Genomic DNA, 18,989 nt, shown 5'->3' with positions numbered 1-18,989 from the left:
AGAATGGGAGAGGGGAGAAAGAGAGAATGGGAGAGGAGAGAATGAGAGAATGGGAGAGAGGAGAAAGAGCGAATTGGAGAGGGGAGAGAGAAAGAGATGGGCTGTAGTTGTGTTGCTGCTGGTTAGTCTCTCAGTCTGGTATGGATTCATACAGTATGCTGCTGGTTAGTCTCTCAGTCTGGTATGGATTCATACAGTATGCTGCTGGGTTAGTCTCTGTCTGGTATGGATTCATACAGTATGCTGCTGGTTAGTCTCTCAGTCTGGTATGGATTCATACAGTATGCTACTGGTTAGTCTCTGTCTGGTATGGATTCATACAGTATGCGGCTGGTTAGTCTCTGTCTGGTATGGATTCATACAGTATGCTGCTGGTTAGTCTCTGTCTGGAATGGATTCATACAGTATGCTGCTGGTTAGTCTCTGTCTGGTATGGATTCATACAGTATGCTGCTGGTTAGTCTCTGTCTGGTATGGATTCATACAGTATGCTGCTGGTTAGTCTCTGTCTGGTATGGATTCATACAGTATGTGTGGGAGAAATTGGTTATGTGGGAGAGATTATATACATGATTTGATAACAAAAGAGAAAAGGTACACTTATGGGTTCATTCCCTGTTCTGGTAAAATGCATTTTCTATTGTATAGGGCAGGAAGCAGTTAAAGGGCATAGGGGACACAAAAAATGCAGACACATAGACGCTTAAGGCCAGCTGGGCATACAAGGATCAATGAGGTTGTCTAAGGACGGGGTCAGTCAAATGACCAATTGATGGATTGCAGGCATCAATCACATCACAGGGGACACAAGTCTGTTTGATCTTAGACAACCATATGAAGTGAAGGCGACCAGGGCAGCTGAACACACTAAAAACTAGAGACACATACAATAGGGACACAGGGTTAATTACAGGGTCTGAGCACAGGCCACAGGAAGGGGGGATGTATATTATCTTTAGGTCAAAGGAAGGGTCTTGACATCATATAATCTGGCCGAAAGCAGATGTGGGCGTTACTGGGCTGAACAAGCAGGATGCACGGATTGAAATGTAACGTAATTTGCATATGGGATGGGCTTATATGTGATATGTGGATAAATACTGGAGCCAGGGCTCTGGAAAAGGGAGTGGGTCCCGCGGGGCTCTCCGGCTTATGATACGGGTGTATTAAAAGTCTATCATTGAATTCAAAGTTCTTGGACGTGTCATTTTTGAACCGATTTTCCACTACATATGCTGCTGGTTAGTCTCTGTCTAGGATGGATTCATACAGTATGCTGCTGGTTAGTCTCTCTGTCTGGTATGGATTCATACAGTATGCTGCTGGTTAGTCTCTGTCTGGTATGGATTCAAACAGTATGCTGCTGGTTAGTCTCTGTCTGGTATGGATTCATACAGTATGCTACTGGTTAGTCTCTGTCTGGGATGGATTCATACAGTATGCTGTTGGGTTAGTCTCTGTCTGGTATGGATTCATACAGTATGCTGCTGGTTAGTCTCTGTCTGGTATGGATTCATACAGTATGCTGCTGGGTTAGTCTCAGTCTGGTATGGATTCATACAGTATGCTGCTGGTTAGTCTCTGTCTGGGATGGATTCATACAGTATGCTGCTGGTTAGTCTCAGTCTGGTATGGATTCATACAGTATGCTGCTGGTTAGTCTCTGTCTGGTATGGATTCATACAGTATGCTGCTGGTTAGTCTCTGTCTGGTATGGATTCATACAGTATGCTGCTGGGTTAGTCTCAGTCTGGTATGGATTCATACAGTATGCTGCTGGTTAGTCTCAGTCTGGTATGGATTCATACAGTATGCTTCTGGTTAGTCTCTGTCTGGTATGGATTCATACAGTATGCTACTGGTTAGTCTCTGTCTGGTATGGATTCATACAGTATGCTGCTAGTTAGTCTCTGGCTGGTATGGATTCATACAGTATGCTGCTAGTTAGTCTCTCTGTCTGGTATGGATTCATACAGTATGCTGCTGGGTTAGTCTCTGTCTGGTATGGATTCATACAGTATGCTGCTGGTTAGTCTCTGTCTGGTATGGATTCATACAGTATGCTGCTGGTTAGTATCTCTGTCTGGTATGGATTCATACAGTATGCTACTGGTTAGTATCTCTGTCTGGTATGGATTCATACAGTATGCTGCTGGTTAGTCTCTGTCTGGTATGGATTCATACAGTATGCTACTGGTTAGTATCTCTGTCTGGTATGGATTCATACAGTATGCTGCTGGTTAGTATCTCTGTCTGGTATGGATTCATACAGTATGCTGCTGGTTAGTATCTCTGTCTGGTATGGTATCATACAGTATGCTTCTGGTTCGTCTCTCTGTCTGGTATGGTATCATACAGTATGCTGTTGTAAATAGTTTGAGTTGATACAGATTGTTATAATGTTATATAATACTATTATATTGCATATATATTATATTGACTATTATATTATATTGACTATTATATTATATTGACTATTATATTATAATATTTACTAGTATATTATATTATATTGACTATTATATTGACAAGTACATTATATTATACGAATTATATAACCCATCTGTACTGCTGTCTGTCTGTTGTTTAGGGCTGGGAATCTCCATCTGTCCTGCTGTCTGTCTGTTGTTTAGGGCTGGGAATCCCCATCTGTCCTGCTGTCTGTCTGTTGTTTAGGGCTGGGAATCCCCATCTGTCCTGCTGTCTGTCTGTTGTTTAGGGCTGGGAATCCCCATCTGTCCTGCTGTCTGTCTGTTGTTTAGGGCTGGGAATCCCCATCTGTCCTGCTGTCTGTCTGTTGTTTAGGGCTGGGAATCCCCATCTGTCCTGCTGTCTGTCTGTTGTTTAGGGCTGGGAATCCCCATCTGTCCTGCTGTCTGTCTGTTGTTTAGGGCTGGGAATCCCCATCTGTCCTGCTGTCTGTCTGTTGTTTAGGGCTGGGAATCCCCATCTGTCCTGCTGTCTGTCTGTTGTTTAGGGCTGGGAATCCCCATCTGTCCTGCTGTCTGTCTGTTGTTTAGGGCTGGGAATCCCCATCTGTCCTGCTGTCTGTCTGTTGTTTAGGGCTGGGAATCCCCATCTGTCCTGCTGTCTGTCTGTTGTTTATGGCTGATAATACCCATCTGTCCTGCTGTCTGTCTGTTGTTTAGGGCTGATAATACCCATCTGTCCTGCTGTCTGTCTGTTGTTTAGGGCTGATAATACCCATCTGTCCTGCTGTCTGTCTGTTGTTTAGGGCTGATAATACCCATCTGTCCTGCTGTCTGTCTGTTGTTTAGGGCTGGGAATCCCCATCTGTCCTGCTGTCTGTCTGTTGTTTAGGGCTGATAATACCCATCTGTCCTGCTGTCTGTCTGTTGTTTAGGGCTGATAATACCCATCTGTCCTGCTGTCTGTCTGTTGTTTAGGGCTGATAATCCCCATCTGTCCTGCTGTCTGTCTGTTGTTTAGGGCTGGGAATCCCCATCTGTCCTGCTGTCTGTCTGTTGTTTAGGGCTGATAATACCCATCTGTCCTGCTGTCTGTCTGTTGTTTAGGGCTGGGAATCCCCATCTGTCCTGCTGTCTGTCTGTTGTTTAGGGCTGGGAATCCCCAGGGATGTCCTGCTGTCTGTCTGTTGTTTAGGGCTGGGAATCCCCATCTGTCCTGCTGTCTGTCTGTTGTTTAGGGCTGATAATACCCATCTGTCCTGCTGTCTGTCTGTTGTTTAGGGCTGGGAATCCCCATCTGTCCTGCTGTCTGTCTGTTGTTTAGGGCTGATAATACCCATCTGTCCTGCTGTCTGTCTGTTGTTTAGGGCTGGGAATCCCCATCTGTCCTGCTGTCTGTCTGTTGTTTAGGGCTGATAATACCCATCTGTCCTGCTGTCTGTCTGTTGTTTAGGGCTGGGAATCCCCATCTGTCCTGCTGTCTGTCTGTTGTTTAGGGCTGATAATACCCATCTGTCCTGCTGTCTGTCTGTTGTTTAGGGCTGGGAATCCCCAGGGATGCTATGATATGTATTACGTTACTCACCATTTGTTTCCTCCATCACTAATGTTGTTGTGTCCTTTTTAGACATACAAAGATTAACAGGGGGAGATAGAGAGGGATATATATATATATATGGAGAGAGAAGTATAGCAGCAGTGAGAGAGAGGTATAGAAGAAGGGATATATAGTATACAGTATATATTTCCAGTTTGCATAAAGTCTAGTGAAGTTCCTTGATGACCGTTTTGGTATCCGCTTGCGGGGGGAGATACACGGCTGTGACGATAACCGAGGAGAGTTCTCTTGGGAGATAATACGGTCGGCATTATAGCATTATAGCATCATTCTCATCGGCAGACTCGACAGCCTTGGTTTCTCAAATGATTGCCTCGCCTGGTTCACCAACTACTTCTCTGATAGAGTTCAGTGTGTCAAATCGGAGGGTCTGCTGTCCGTACCTCTGGCAGTCTCTATGGGGGTGCCACAGGGTTCAATTCTTGGACCGACTCTCTTCTCTGTATACATCAATGAGGTCGCTCTTTGCTGCTGGTGAGTCTCTGATCCACCTCTACGCAGACGACACCATTCTGTATACTTCCGGCCCTTCTTTGGACACTGTGTTAACAACCCTCCAGGCAAGCTTCAATGCCATACAACTCTCCTTCCCTGGCCTCCAATTGCTCTTAAATACAAGTAAAACTAAATGCATGCTCTTCAACCGATCGCTACCTGCACCTACCCGCCTGTCCAACATCACTACTCTGGACGGCTCTGACTTAGAATACGTGGACAACTACAAATACATAGGTGTCTGGTTAGACTGTGTCTGGTAAACTCTCCTTCCAGACCCATATCAAACATCTCCAATCCAAAGTTAAATCTAGAATTGGCTTCCTATTTCGCAACAAAGCATCCTTCACTCATGCTGCCAAACATACCCTTGTAAAACTGACCATCCTACCAATCCTGGACTTTGGCGATGTCATTTACAAAATAGCCTCCAATACACTACTCAACAAATTGGATGCAGTCTATCACAGTGCCATCCGTTTTGTCACCAAAGACCCATATACTACCCACCATTGTGACCTGTACGCTCTCGTTGGCTGGCCCTCGCTTCATACTCGTCGCCAAACCCACTGGCTCCATGTCATCTACAAGACCCTGCTAGGTAAAGTCCCCCCTTATCTCAGCTCGCTGGTCACCATAGCATCTCCCACCTGTAGCACACGCTCCAGCAGGTATATCTCTCTAGTCACCCCCAAAACCAATTCTTTCTTTGGCCGCCTCTCCTTCCAGTTCTCTGCTGCCAATGACTGGAACGAACTACAAAAATCTCTGAAACTGGAAACACTTATCTCCCTCACTAGCTTTAAGCACCAACTGTCAGAGCAGCTCACAGATTACTGCACCTGTACATAGCCCACCTATAATTTAGCCCAAACAACTACCTCTTTCCCAACTGTATTTAATTAATTTATTTTGCTCCTTTGCACCCCATTATTTTTATTTCTACTTTGCACATTCTTCCATTGCAAAACTACTATTCCAGTGTTTTACTTGCTATATTGTATTTACTTTGCCACCATGGCCTTTTTTTGCCTTTACCTCCCTTATCTCACCTCATTTGCTCACATTGTATATAGACTTGTTTATACTGTATTATTGACTGTATGTTTGTTTTACTCCATGTGTAACTCTGTGTCGTTGTATCTGTCGAACTGCTTTGCTTTATCTTGGCCAGGTCGCAATTGTAAATGAGAACTTGTTCTCAACTTGCCTACCTAGTTAAATAAAGGTAGAATTTTTTTTTTTATAAAAATTGATTTTGAGGAATTTTAGGTGAAGTAAACAAAAGGACTTTAGTTCTTGTATGATGTTACAATTACACCATGAGTCGTTAATCATGAAACATACACCCCCGTCCTTCATCTTACCGGAGAGTTGTTTGTTCCTGTCGGCGAGATGCACTGTTGGCTGTACGGGAGAGAGAGAGAGAGAGACAGAGACACACACAGAGAGAGAGACAGAGAGAGAAACAGAGAGAGAGACAGAGAGAGAGAGAGACGTAAACATATGTTTCCCATGCCAATAAAGCCCCTTAAATTGAAAGAGAGAGACAGACGTAGAGCGAGAAAGAGGTAGAGAGGGCCATAGAGAGAGAGAGACAGATGTATGAATGGAGCTGTCACCCTAGCAGTAGCTCTATCTGTTCTGAGGTTCACTGAAGAGACCAAAATAACTTACTGTTTCAACATCATTGATATTCCACCCACCTCCTCTCCTCTCCTCTCCTCTCCTCTCCTCTCCTCTCCTCTCCTCTCCTCTCCTCTCCTCTCCTCTCCTCTCCTCTCCTCTCCTCTCCTCTCCTCTCCTCTCCTCTCCTCTCCTCTCCTCTCCTCTCCTCTCCTCTCCTCTCCTCTCCTCAGAAGTATTACTCTCCTCTCTTCAGCTCACCCGCACAGTCATACAAAAATAATAACGCACGCACACACACATCCTCATGTCTTGTCTCATGCAAACAGGTAAATTGAGGAGATGCTCTCTCTCTCTCTCTCTCTCTCTCCTCTCTTGGCACTAAAAACAGTGTTTACTACTGGGACTACCGGGTGTGTGTGTTTGTGATGGGGTCGTGCGTGTGTGTATGTTGGGGTCGGTTGTGTTTGTAATGGGGTTGTGTGTGTTTGTAATGGGGTTGTGTGTGTGTGTGTGTGAGAGATGGGGTTGTGTGTGTGTGATGGGGTCGTGTGTGTGTGTGATGGGGTTGTGTGTGTGTGTGTGTTTGTGATGTGGTCTCTGTCTTGCTCGTTCTCTTCAATTCAATTTCAATTTAAGGGGCTTTATTGGCATGGGAAACATACAGTTGAAGTCTGAAGTTTACATACACTTAGGTTGGAGTCATTAAAACTTGTTTTTCAACCACTCCACAAATGTATTGTTAACAAACTATAGTTTTGAAAGGATAGGTTAGGATATCTACTTTGTGCATGACAAAAGTAATAATTCCAACAATTGTTTACAGACACATTGATTTATAAGTGAAATAATCTATCACAATTCCAGTGGGTCAGAAGTTTACATACACTAAGTAGTGTCATCTGACTGGTGTTAGCTAGCAAGCTGCTGGAGTTTGTCACGCCCTGGTCTAAGTATTTTGTATTTATCTTCATGTATTGGGTCAGGCCAGGGTGTGGCATGGGGTTTTTGTATTGTGGTGTGTTTTGTCTTGGGGTTTTGGTGTGTATGTATTGGGATTGTAGCTAGTGGGGGTATCTAGCAAAGTCTATGGCTGTCTGGAGTGGTTCTCAATCAGAGGCAGGTGTTTATCGTTTTCTCTGATTGGGAACCATATTTAGGCAGCCATATTCTTTGAGTGTTTTGTGGGTGATTGTCCTTAGTGTCCTTGTTCCTGTGTTAGTTTACACTAGTATAGGCTGTTTCGGTTTTCGTTACGTTCTTTGTTTTGTAGTGTTTGTTATTGATTCGTGTTTTACGTTCGTTCATTAAACATGGATCGCAATCTACACGCTGCATTTTGGTCCGACTCTCCTTCACACCTAGAAAACCGTTACAGAATCACCCACCACAAACGGACCAAGCAGCGTGTCAACAGGCAGGAGCAGCCCAAAGAGGAGATGCGCAATAAGGATTTCTGGACATGGGAGGAAATCCCCGACGGGAGAGGACCCTGGGCTAAACCAGGGGAGTGTAGCCGCCCAAAAATGCAGTGTGTAGATTGCGATCCATGTTTAATGAACAAAATGAAAAAACACTCTGATTGAGAACCACTCCACACCCTGGCCTGACCCAATACATGAAGATAAACACAAAATACTTCGGCCAGGGCGTGACAAGTAGCCTGTGCCTTTAAACAGCTTGGAAAATTCCAGAAAAATGTCATGGCTTTAGAAGCTTCTGATAGGCTAATTGACATAATTTGAGTCAATTGGAGGTGTACCTGTGGATGTATTTCAAGGCCTACCTTCAAACTCAGTGCCCCTTTGCTAAACATCATGGGAAAATCAAAAGAAATCAGCCAAGACCTCAGAAAAAAGATTGTAGACCTTCACGAGTCTGGTTCATCCTTGGGAGCAATTTCCAAACACCTGAAGGTACCACGTTCATCTGTACAAACAATAGTACGCAAGTATAAACACCATGGGACTATGCAGCCGTCATACCGCTCAGGAAGGATACGCGTTCTGTCTCCTAGAGATGAACGTACTTTGGTGTGAAAAGTGCAAATCAATCCCAGAACAACAGCAAAGGACCATGTGAAGATGCTGGAGGAAACACGTACAAAAGTATCTATATCCACAGTAAAACAAGTCCTATATCGACATAACCTGAAAGGTCCCTCAGCAAGGAAGCAGCCACTGCTCCAAAACCAACATAAAAAAGCCAGACTACGGTTTCCAACTGCACATGGGGACAAAGATCGTACTTTTTGGAGAAATGTCCTCTGGTCTGATGAAACACAAATAGAACTGTTTGGCCATAATGACCATCATTATGTTTGGAGGAAAAAAGGGGGAGACTTGCAAGCCGAAGAACACCATCCCAACCTTGAAGAACGGGGGTGACAGCATCATGTTGTGGGGGTGCTTTGCTGCAGGAGGGTCTGGTGCATTTCACAAAATAGATGGCACCATGAGGATGAAAAATAATGTGGATATATTGAAGCAACATCTCAAGACATCAGTCAGAAAGGTAAAGCTTGGTCGCAAATGGGTCTTCCAAATGGACAATGACCCCAAGCATACTTCCAAAGTTGTGATAAAATGGCTTAAGGGCAACAAAGTCAAGGTATTGTAGTGGCCATCACAAAGCCCTGACCTCAATCCTATAGAACATTTGTGGGCAGACATGAAAGAGCATGTGCGAGCAAGGAGGCCTACAAACCTGACTCAGTTACACCAGCTCTGTCAGGAGGAATGGGCGCCAAAATTCACCCAACTTATTGTGGGAAGCTTGTGGAAGGCTAACTGAAACGTTTGACCCAAGTTAAACAATTTAAAGGCAATGCTACCAAATACTTATTGAGTATATGTAAACTTCTGACCCACTGGGAATGTGATGAAAGAAATAAAAGCTGAAATAAGTAATTCTCTCTACTATTGTTCTGACATTTTATATTCTTAAAATAAAGTGGTGATCGTAACTGACCTAAGACACTTTTTACCAGGATTAAATGTCAGGAATTGTGGAAAAACTGAGTATAAATGTTTTTGGCTGAGGTGTATGTAGACTTCCGACTTCAACTGCCAAGTGAAATAGATAATAAACAAAAGTCAAATAAACAATAAAAAATGAACAGTAATTAATTATTTTAAAAAAAATCAAAAGAATAAAGACATTTCAAATGTCATATTATGTGCAAATAGTTAAAGTACAAAAGGGAAAATAAATAAACATAAATATGGGTTGTATTTACAATGGTGTTTGTTCTTCACTGGTTTCCCTTTTCTTGTGGCAACAGGTCACAAATCTTGCTGCTGTGATGTCACACTGTGGTAATCTGTGTAACCTGAGGGAAATATATGTCTCTAATATGGTCATACATTGAGCAGGAGGTTTTTAAGTGCAGCTCAGTTTCCAACTCATTTTGTGGGCAGTGACAACAATAACAGAAAGGGACACCAGACACACAGACAGCAACAGAATAATGATGGAGAGAGACACCAGACAAGACACGGACACAGCAACAGAACAATGATGGAGAGAGAGACCAGACAAGACACAGGCAGCAACAGAATAATGATGGAGAGAGAGACCAGACAAGACACAGAGACAGCAACAGAATAATGATGGAGAGAGAGACCAGACAAGACACAGAGACAGCAACAGAATAATGATAGAGAGAGACCAGACAAGACACAGAGACAGCAACAGAATAATAGGATATGAAGGAGAGACACCAGACAAGACACAGACAGAGACAGCAACAGAAGAATGAGATATGATGAAGAGACACCAGACAAGACACAGAGACAGCAACAGAATAATAGGATATGAAGGAGAGAGACACCAGACAAGATATAGAGACAGCAACAGAAGAATGAGATATGATGAAGAGACACCAGACAAGATATAGAGACAGCAACAGAAGAATGAGATATGATGAAGAGACACCAGACAAGACATAGAGACAGCAACAGAAGAATAGGATATGAAGGAGAGAGACCAGACAAGACATAGAGACAGCAACAGAAGAATAGGATATGAAGGAGAGAGAGACCAGACAAGACATAGAGACAGCAACAGAAGAATAGGATATGAAGGAGAGAGAGACCAGACAAGACACAGAGACAACAACAGAATAATGATGGAGAGAAAGACCAGACAAGACACAGAGACAGCAACAGAATAATGATGGAGAGAGAGACCAGACAAGACATAGAGACAGCAACAGAATAATAGGATATGAAACAGAAGCAACAGAAGCTGAAGTGTTCTACAACATTATGATGAGGTGGTAAAACTGACAAAATGAATTGAATCACAGAGTCTTTATAACCTATAGACCCTTAATGAATTGAATCGTAGAGTCTTTATAACCTATAGACCCTTAAACAAATTGAATCATAGAGGCCTTATAACCTATAGAACCTTAAATGAATTGAATCACAGAGGCCTTATAACCTATAGAACCTTAAATGAATTGAATCATAGAGTTCTTATAACCTATAGAACCTTAAATGATGTTTCCTCAAATGTTATGCAATCGAAAACATCTCACATTAGCTAGTAGAACTGTCAAAATATCTTAGAACTCATTCTACAGGATCATTTGGACTCATGTGTCTTTATATTCATAAATAGAACGCTGGTTCCCTGGGTTACTATGACCCCTGGGTGTTCTTGGCCTATCCACCGGGGGATAGAATATATATATATATTTTTAAACTAGGCAAACCAGTCCCTCTTGCTTTAGCCCACATAGCATTTAGTTGCCTTATGATTTTTGTAGGTTCCTTAGTAAACCAAGGGTTCTCTGTTAATCTGGTTGGCACCCTGCCAACACACAGCTTAGATAAAAATGTGATCTAATCAAAATCCAAATGATGTATTCTTTCCATGCGTTCCGTTCCTATAACAAAATGTGCGAAGATTAAACTGAATACTAAGTGAAACACATTGCTTTTCAATCCCACCCCAGCCAGCCAACCAGCCAGCCAGTCAACTAACCAGCCAGCCAGTCAGCTAACCAGTCAGCCAGCCAGCCAGCCAGTCAGCCAACCAGTCAGCCAACCAGCCAGTCAGTCAGCCAAGTAACCAGCCAGTCAGCCAGCCAGCCAGCCAGCCAGCCAACCAGCCAGTCAGCCAGCTAACCAGTCAGCCAGCCAACCAGCCAGTCAGTCAGTCAGTCAGTCAGCCAGCTAACCAGCCAGTCAGTCAGCCATCCAGCTAACCTGTCAGCCAGCTAGCCAGCCAGTCAGCCAGCCAGCCAACCAGCTAACCAGCCAGCCAGTCAGCCAGCCAGCCAGCCAGTCATTCAGGTATTCAGATCCCCTTGTTATCCCAACTAACTCTCCGTGGTGCGTTCTGAAAAATCCTCAGGATCAGGTTTTCCTTGAGAAATCTCCTGCTATGGATTAGGTTAGGATCAGCCTGCTGTGGATCAGACTGTCTTTAATACAAGGAAATGGCACCCTATTCCCTACATAGTGCACTACTTTAGACCAGAGCCCTATAGAACCCTATTCCCTACATAGTACACTACTTTAGACCAGAGCCCTATGGCACCCTATTCCCTATATAGTGCACTACTTTAGACCAGAGCCCTATGGGCCCTGGCACTATATCAAATTCAAATCAAATGTATTTATATAGCCTTTCGTACATCAGCTGATATCTCAAAGTGCTGTACAGAAACCCAGCCTAAAACCCCAAACAGCAAGCAATGCAGGTGTAGAAGCACGTTGGCTAGGAAAAACTCCCTAGAAAGGCCAAAACCCAGGAAGAAACCTAGAGAGAAACCAGGCTATGTGGGGTGGCCAGTCCTCTTCTGGCTGTGCCGGGTGGAGATTATAACAGAACATGGCCAAGATGTTCAAATGTTCATAAATGACCAGCATGGTCAAATAATAATAATCACAGGCAGGACAGTTGAAACTGGAGCAGCAGCACAGCCAGGTGGACTGGGGACAGCAAGGAGTCATCATGTCAGGTAGTCCTGAGGCATGGTCCTAGGGCTCATGTCCTCCGAGAGAGAGAAAGAAAGAGTGAAAGAGAGAATTAGAGAGAGCATACTTAAATTCACACAGGACACCGGATAGGACAGGAGAAGTACCCCGACACAAACTACTGCAGCATAAATACTGGAGGCTGAGACAGGAGGGGTCAGGAGACACTGTGGCCCCATCCGAGGACACCCCCGGACAGGGCCAAACAGGAAGGATATAACCACACCCACTTTGCCAAAGCACAGCCCCCACACCACTAGAGGGACATCTTCAACCACCAACTTACCATCCTGAGACAAGGCCGAGTATAGCCCACAAAGAACTCCGCCACGGCACAGGGAATAGGGTACCATTACAGGTGCAGCCTGTAAGATTAGAATATAGATGTTGTTCACCCTCAGTCACAGGAGGTAAGACTATTATGGGTTATATATAGACCAGCTGCCAATGATTGGGCATGTAGGCATGGTAACAGGCTGCCAGATGGGCTGGGACGGGGTCGGGCTCGGAAACCCACTTAGTGCAGTAAAAAAAAAGAGAGCGAGTGAGAGATTGAGAATGAAGGAGGGAGAGATGGAGGGGGACAGGGAGAGATGGAGGGGGACAGGGAGAGATGGAGGGGGTCAGGGAGAGATGGAGGGGGTCAGGGGGGGATGGAGGGGGTCAGGGAGAGATGGAGGGGGTCAGGGAGAGATGGAGTGGGACAGGGAGAGATGGAGGGGGTCAGGAAGAGATGGAGGGGGACAGGGAGAGATGGAGGAGGTCAGGGAGAGATGGAGGTGGACAGGGAGAGATGGAGGGGGTCAGGGAGAGATGGAGGGGGTCAGGGAGAGATTGAGAATGAAGGAGGGAGAGATGGAGGGGGACAGGGAGAGATGGAGGGGGTCAGGGAGAGATTGAGAATGAAGGAGGGAGAGATGGAGGGGGACAGGGAGAGATGGAGGGGGACAGGGAGAGATTGAGAATGAAGGAGGGAGAGATGGAGGGGGACAGGGAGAGATGGAGGGGGACAGGGAGAGATGGAGGGGGTCAGGGAGAGATGGAGGGGGACAGGGAGAGATGGAGGGGGTCAGGGAGAGATGGAGGGGGACAGTGAGAGATTGAGAATGAAGGAGGGAGAGATGGAGGGGGACAGGGAGAGATGGAGGGGGTCAGGGAGAGATGGAGGGGGACAGGGAGAGATGGAGGGGGTCAGGGAGAGATGGAGGTGGACAGGGAGAGATGGAGGGGGTCAGGGAGAGATGGAGTGGGACAGGGAGAGATGGAGGGGGTCAGGGAGAGATGGAGTGGGACAGGGAGAGATGGAGGGGGTCAGGGAGAGATGGATAAGGTCAGGGAGAGATTGAGAATGAAGGAGGGAGAGATGGAGGGGGACAGGGAGAGATGGAGGGGGACAGGGAGAGATGGAGGGGGACAGGGAGAGATGGAGGGGGTCAGGGAGAGATGGAGGGGGACAGGGAGAGATGGAGTGGGACAGGGAGAGATGGAGGGGGTCAGGGAGAGATGGAGGGGGACAGTGAGAGATTGAGAATGAAGGAGGGAGAGATGGAGGGGGACAGGGAGAGATGGAGGGGGTCAGGGAGAGATGGAGGGGGACAGGGAGAGATGGAGGGGGTCAGGGAGAGATGGAGGTGGACAGGGAGAGATGGAGGGGGTCAGGGAGAGATGGAGTGGGACAGGGAGAGATGGAGGGGGTCAGGGAGAGATGGAGTGGGACAGGGAGAGATGGAGGGGGTCAGGGAGAGATGGATAAGGTCAGGGAGAGATTGAGAATGAAGGAGGGAGAGATGGAGGGGGACAGGGAGAGATGGAGGGGGTCAGGGAGAGATGGAGGGGGACAGGGAGAGATGGAGGGGGTCAGGGAGAGATGGAGGGGGACAGGGAGAGATGGAGTGGGACAGGGAGAGATGGAGGGGGTCAGGGAGAGATGGAGGGGGACAGGGAGAGATGGAGGGGGTCAGGGAGAAATGGAGGGGGACAGGGAGAGATGGAGTTGGACAGGGAGAGATGGAGGGGGTCAGGGAGAGATGGAGTGGGACAGGGAGAGATGGAGGGGGTCAGGGAGAGATGGATAAGGTCAGGGAGAGATGGAGTGGGACAGGGAGAGATGGAGGGGGACAGGGAGAGATGGAGGGGGTCAGGGAGAGATGGAGTGGGACAGGGAGAGATGGAGGGGGTCAGGGAGAGATGGAGGTGGTCAGGTAGAGATGGAGGAGGTCAGGGAGAGATGGAGTGGGACAGGGAGAGATGGAGGGGGTCAGGGAGAGATGGAGTGGGACAGGGAGAGATGGAGGGGGACAGGGAGAGATGGAGTGGGACAGGGAGAGATGGAGGGGGTCAGGGAGAGATGGAGTGGGACAGGGAGAGATGGAGGGGGTCAGGGAGAGATGGATAAGGTCAGGGAGAGATGGAGAAGGTCAGGGAGAGATGGAAGGGGTCAGGGAGAGATGGAGGGGGTCAGGGAGAGATGGAGGTGGTCAGGGAGAGATGGAGGAGGTCAGGGAGAGATGGAGGAGGTCAGGGAGAGATGGAGGTGGTCAGGGGGAGATGGATAAGGTCAGGGAGAGATGGAGAAGGTCAGGGAGAGATGGAAGGGGTCAGGGAGAGATGGAGGGGGTCAGGGAGAGATGGAGGTGGTCAGGGAGAGATAGAGGTGGTCAGGGAGAGATGGAGGAAAGAGGTGGCCATAGTAGTGAATAGATCAAATCAGGGCTGTAGTGATAAAACAATAGGTGGGCAAACGCAGATGGCCATTCGGCTGTGAATAAAGGAACTATACTTTCAATGCTTTTCCCTCAATAGCTTTTATGTGTGTTTACCATCCACTACACCACTGGGTTGTTGTAACTCTAGAAACGACACCATCCTAGGCCACTATGTGTGACCGTGGTAGTATGTGTGACCGTGGTAGGGATTAGGTATGACCGTGGTAGTATGTGTGACCGTGGTAGGGAATAGGTATGACCGTGGTAGTATGTGTGACCGTGGTAGTATGTGTGACTGTGGTAGGGAATATGTGTGACCGTGGTAGGGAATATGTGTGACCGTGGTAGTATGTGTGACCGTGGTAGGGAAAATGTGTGACCGTGGTAGTATGTGTGACCGTGGTAGTATGTGTGACCGTGGTAGGGGATAGATATGACCGTGGTAGTATGTGTGACCGTGGTAGTATATGTGACCGTGGTAGTATATGTGACCGTGGTGGTATGTGTGACCGTGGTAGTATGTGTGGCCGTGGTAGTATGTGTGACTGTGGTAGTATGTGTGACCGTGGTAGTATATGTGACCGTGGTAGTATGTGTGACCGTGGTAGTATATGTGACCGTGGTAGTATGTGTGACCGTGATAGTATATGTGACCGTGGTAGTATGTGTGACCGTGGTAGTATGTGTGACCACAGTAGTATGTGTGACCGTGGTAGTATGTGTGACCGTGGTAGTATTTTTGACCGTGGTAGTATTTTTGACCGTGGTAGTATGTGTGACCGTGGTAGTATGTGTGACCGTGGTAGTATGTGTGACCGTGGTAGTATGTGTGACCGTGGTAGGGAATATGTACAGGGCCTTCAGAAAGTAGTCACACCACTTGACTTTTTCCACATGTTGTTGTTGTTACAGGATGATTTTGTGTCAGCGATCTACACATACTGTAGTACCTACAGGATCTACACATACTGTAGTACCTACAGGATCTACACATACTGTAGTACCTACAGGATCTACACATACTGTAGTACCTACAGGATCTACACATACTGTAGTACCTACAGGATCTACACATACTGTAGTACCTACAGGATCTACACATACTGTAGTACCTACAGGATCTACACATACTGTAGTACCTACAGGATCTACACATACTGTAGTACCTACAGGATCTACACATACTGTAGTACCTACAGGATCTACACATACTGTAGTACCTACAGGATCTACACATACTGTAGTACCTACAGGATCTACACATACTGTAGTACCTACAGGATCTACACATACTGTAGTACCTACAGGATCTACACATACTGTAGTACCTACAGGATCTACACATACTGTAGTACCTACAGGATCTACACATACTGTAGTACCTACAGGATCTACACATACTGTAGTACCTACAGGATCTACACATACTGTAGTACCTACAGGATCTACACATACTGTAGTACCTACAGGATCTACACATACTGTAGTACCTACAGGATCTACACATACTGTAGTACCTACAGGATCTACACATACTGTAGTACCTACAGGATCTACACATACTGTAGTACCTACAGGATCTACACATACTGTAGTACCTACAGGATCTACACATGTATTTCTAAATGTTTACGGATTAATACAAAATGAAAAGCTGAAATGTTTTGTTTTGTTGTATCAAGCCTAAATAAGTCTCATAAAAAGTTTCATGGACTCACTCTGTTTGGCAATAATAGTGTTTAACGTGATTTTTAAATGACTACCCTATCTCTGTACTCCACACACACAATTATCTGTAAGGTCTCTCAGTCGAGTAGTGAATTTCAAACACAGATTCAACGACAAAGACCAGGGAGGTTTTCCAATGCCTTGCAAAGAAGGGCTCCTATTGGTAGATGGGTCAAAATAAAAAAAAACAGCAGACATTGAATACCCCTTTGAGCATGGTGAAGTTATTCATTACACTTTGGAGGGTGTATCAATACACCCCGTCACTACAAAGATACAGTCGTCACCTTGAGGCCAATGGTGACTTTAAAACAGTTCCAGAGTTTAATGGCTGTGATGGGAGAACACAGAGGATGGATCAACAACATTGTAGTTACGCCACAATACAAACCTAAATAACAGAGTGAAAAGAAGGAAGCCCGTACAGAATAAAATATATTACTAAACATGCGTTCTGTTTGCAACAAGGCACTAAAGTAACACTGCAAAAAACATGTAGCAAAGAAATGAACTTTAGGGCAGCAGGTAGGCTAGCAGTTAAATATCGTTGGGACCGTAACCGGAAGGTCACTGGTTCCAATCCCAGAGCCGACTAGTTTAAAAATCTTGAGTAAAGTTCTTAACCCTAATTGCTCCTGTAAATCGCTCTGGATAAGAGTGTCTGCTACATGAATACAATTTACATTCTGAAGCCACTGTCTATAAAGTAGATGAGCTACGGCCCTGGTAAATGTCCCCGTGGTAGGGAATAGGTTAAAGGTGGCAGTGCGTTAACTCAGGGTAATCCCATGATGAATTCGCAAATCCCCCTTTAAATGAGGCTAATCCAGACTCAATTGGTCAGTAACCAAACAGAAATAAGAGAGGGACAAGGGATAACCCAACCCTGGGTTTTAGTTCATTGCCTGTCAAAGACACTCTGGAAGTTGAATGTGGACTATAGCACTATGATTCTATTCCAAATGGCACCCTATTCCCTATTATTGTACACTACTTTAAACCAGAGCCCTATGGAACCCTCTTCCCTATATAGTACACTACTTTAGACCAGAGCCCTGCTCAAAAGTAGTGCACTATATAGGGAATAGGAGTGCATGTGGGACAAAAGCTAGTTCAACATGAAATCTATTGCCTATTCAGTGTAAAGGAAGGGGTAACTTGTGAAATGTACCTATTACATCACAGTCTGCATATGACATCAGTCTACATGTTACATCAGTCTATATATTACACACCAGTCTACATATTACACCAGTCTACATATTACACCAGTCTACATATTACACCTCAGTCTACATATTACACCTCAGTCTACATATTACACCAGTCTACATATGACACCCCAGTCTACATATGACACCCCAGTCTACATATGACACACCATTCTACGTATTACATCAGTCTACATATTACACCAGTCTACTTATTACATCAGTCTACATATGACACCAGTCTACTTATTAAACAGTCTACATATGACACCCCAGTCTACATATGACAAACCATTCTACGTATTATATCAGTCTACATATTACACCCTGTCTACTTATTACATCAGTCTTTATATGACACCCCAGTCTACATATGACACACCATTCTACGTATTACATCAGTCTACATATTACACCCTGTCTACATATTACACACCAGTCTACATATTACACCCCAGTCTACATATTACACCCTGTCTACATATTACACCCCAGTCTACATATTACACCTCAGTCTACATATTACACCCCAGTCTAAATATTACACCTCAGTCTACATATTACACCCCAGTCTAAATATTACACCCCAGTCTACATATTACTGCTTCAGTATCATCCAACACCTCCTCTCCCTGCTTCAGTATCATCCAACACCTCCTCTCCCTGCTTCAGTATCAACCAACATCTCCTCACCCTGCTTCAGTATCAACCAACACCTCCTCGCCCTGCTTCAGTATCAACCAACACCTCCTCTCCCTGCTTCAGTATCATCCAACACCTCCTCTCCCTGCTTCAGTATCAACCAACACCTCCTCTCCCTGCTTCAGTATCAACCAACACCTCCTCACCCTGCTTCAGTATCAACCAACACCTCCTCTCCCTGCTTCAGTATCATCCAACACCTCCTCTCCCTGCTTCAGTATCAACCAACATCTCCTCACCCTGCTTCAGTATCAACCAACACCTCCTCTCCCTGCTTCAGAATCAACCAACACCTCCTCACCTGCTTCTGATGGAGATTTTTTAAATGTCTTCTCCTTAGTGGTTAGCACACACACACACACTTACACACACACACACACACTTACACACTTACACACACGCTTGCACTCTCGCACCACACACATGCTGGCACCAGTTATCCAGTTTCTCTGTTTCTCTGACGATGTGCTCCAGTTGCCTAGGAA

The 18,989-nt window shown here is 45.6% G+C and overlaps 1 protein-coding gene across 1 annotated transcript in view; it reads left to right on the top strand.

Annotated features, from left to right (window-relative positions):
* Positions 1 to 18,989, top strand: part of LOC109873920 (serine/threonine-protein kinase DCLK1-like) — a 93,297-nt gene that overhangs the window by 18,513 nt on the left and 55,795 nt on the right. The gene's annotated exons all lie outside the window — the stretch shown is intronic.

This window comes from Oncorhynchus kisutch, linkage group LG28 (genome assembly GCF_002021735.2).
Source record: "Oncorhynchus kisutch isolate 150728-3 linkage group LG28, Okis_V2, whole genome shotgun sequence".
Classification (NCBI taxonomy): Eukaryota; Metazoa; Chordata; class Actinopteri; order Salmoniformes; family Salmonidae; genus Oncorhynchus; species Oncorhynchus kisutch.
This window is presented reverse-complemented; position numbering and strand designations above follow the sequence as displayed.